We start from the raw sequence: 2805 nt of genomic DNA on the forward strand, positions 1-2805 counted from the left end.
AAAAAATGGATTTCCCAGTTTGAATTTTCAATAATAATCTCAGAAAACACCCATATGATTTCCCAATGTTAAAATAAATTGATTTTGTTGAAATAAGTCCTACTTTTGTTTGTTTTTTAATTTAAATTGATTAGGAATAATACAAAGGGATCTGGGGATATGATGGATATGATTTTTCCTCAAAATAAAAATTATTTCCAATCTTCCAGATAGAATCTATTAAGAATTTGATCAAAAAACACCAAATTATACCAAATTATAAACTCTTGATGGCAGTAAAACTATAAGCCAAATCTAGATTTCTGGTATGGTTTGAAGATGTCTAATTCTAGTTTCCTGATCTTCAAGTCCCTTCTTGTCAAGCCCTAATCTCATTTCCAGTCTCATCTTTCATTTCAACACACCTATTCAGTGCTTCAGTCAAATGGAATAATTCTACAATACCTTTAGTAAGACCTACACTTTCTAACATATCTGACTTGGCTTATGCTCGTCTTTCCACTTGAATGGTCCCTTTACCTCTACAAGTACACCTTGTATAACTTTTTAAAAGACCAGATATTTTAAGCCTAGGGCTGTTTTTTATGGTCATAGTCTCTTCCTGTTCTGAACTCACAGAGTACTTGTTCCTCTTTATTGGAATTACCACATTTTCTTTTACATTGTAGCTTTTCATATCATTTCTGGCAAACATTATCACCCTGGTTGCATTTATATTTTTACTTGTTTATTTCCCTCACCAGAAAGTCATCTTTATGAGGGCAGAGACTGGTATATTGAATCATACATAAATAAAATGCAGTGCCTGGCATTTAGTGGATGAACAATAAACACTTGTTGGGTTTAATTCATAGCATTTTTATCCTCAATACAGCCCATAACTGATACAAATTTGCTAAAGAAATATTTATCCACATCTGAAGTTTGAACTTAAGACTGTCTTCAAAAATACGGTTTATTTTTGGTCCTATTATCTAACTGTATATAGCCTAGCTGAAATAGCAAGTGAACAAATGAATGGATGAAGAGTAGATGCCTAAATCTCTTGCTGCCATATACTTTCTAGATTGATTGCAAGAACGACTTGTGGATTTTTGCACTGATAATGCTTTCGAGTGGACACTTTTGTCACAACACCATGAGCACCATTACTCACCAGGTTCAGGAGAAGCTGGCATCCTTCTAGGACCTGAACCACCATGATTTATTGATTTTACAGGAGTGGCAACTAAGGCTGTTCCTCTTTCCTATAACTCAAAATCAAGATTGGAGATAAGAGGATACAAGGCCAAAGAGAAGTTCATAAAACTTGTTTCTAAGTGATATTTGGAAATCATGAGATACAGTGCTTATCTTTCCTTAGATAAGGTCTATCTATATGGTTGAACTAACAAAACTAACCAAGGCACGATCCTCACTTAGAGTGGAGGAGAGACCTCCACTGAGTTTGGAATTTCTTTTTAGCTTAGTTTAAACTGTATGGGAGTTTGTGCTGTAACTGAAGATAGTTCAAAGCCCCACTACCAGAGATGAGTATCTAAAGGATGTCTTAAAACTGATTCTAGGTGACAGAGCATGGCCTTGGTGGTAGAAAATTCAATAGGAGGTGGGAATCAACCTAAAAATTTGATGTCAATTTTTAAGATTGATCAAAGCCTGTTTCAGTGGTGATTTCTGATTGTTGAAAGGTGATTGATAATTTATTTTCATGGGTTGTGATTCCTTGAGAAACTCCAGCAGCTAGAGTTTGAACACATTAAGGAAATTTAGGCCCAATGTTGGATCAAGTGATTTTAGGCCAATTAGTACCATGAAATTTGTACCACATCCAGGTTACAATCAGTGTTATAACTTCTTAAGTCTCATATACATATATTCCTTAGTAAATACTTTTTCTGTTCTATATCAAGAAAAATAACTACAGCCATCCCCCAGTATACATAGAGAATTGGTTCTGGGACCACTGTGGATAATCCATGCAAAATCCTTGCATACCCAAGTCCAGCAGTGGCCCTGCAGAATTCGTGTATACCAAAAGATGGCCCTCCATATATGTGGGTTTCACATTCCTCAAACAGTGTATTTTCATACTGTGTATTTTAGCTGAAAAAAATCCATGTTAAGTGAACTCAAAGTTCAAACCCACGTTGTTCAAGGGTCAACTGTAATCAGACTGGAAGTTGCTAAGCACAGAATAACAATGAAATAAAATAAACTACTTTCAAAAACATATACTTACAGCATATTTTGCTAGAGCCTAGTTACATCTTTCAGAGAAAGAGTATTTATACTTTAAAAAGTCAAGAAAAAAATAGACATATTCTTCCAGTAAGACAATACAAATCTTTATTTTGTATTTCTCATGTTATCACCTTCTTCATTCTTTAACACTATCTAATAAAAGGTTAATTCTGTAAGAAAGGTCTGGCCCTCAACTGGTTCCTGGGACATAAAGGGTAGGCCCTTAGAACAACCAGCCTTATAATAAATGTTTGGACATGTTGAGGGCTTGGGCCATACCGGGTACTTTATGCTAAAAATGTGATTTATGGTGGCGGTCTTAGGATAGATATACCATACCAGTTTGACCTCTGAAGAGGCAGGAGTCTGAGCAAATAAGATCAGCCACATGAGCACTCCATTCCTACATGACTGCCCTCTAATAAAAACACTAAATTTGTGTGACCATCCCTGGTTGACATGTGTCACACATTATTTGTGGGAGAATTAGACAATGTCTGTGCAACTCTCAAGGGAGAACACAAATGCAAGCCTATGCTTGGTGTCAGACTCTGGTCCATGTCC

The sequence above is a fragment of the Colobus angolensis genome, unplaced genomic scaffold, assembly GCF_000951035.1.
Source record: "Colobus angolensis palliatus isolate OR3802 unplaced genomic scaffold, Cang.pa_1.0 Scaffold41, whole genome shotgun sequence".
In the NCBI taxonomy this organism is placed as follows: domain Eukaryota; kingdom Metazoa; phylum Chordata; class Mammalia; order Primates; family Cercopithecidae; genus Colobus; species Colobus angolensis.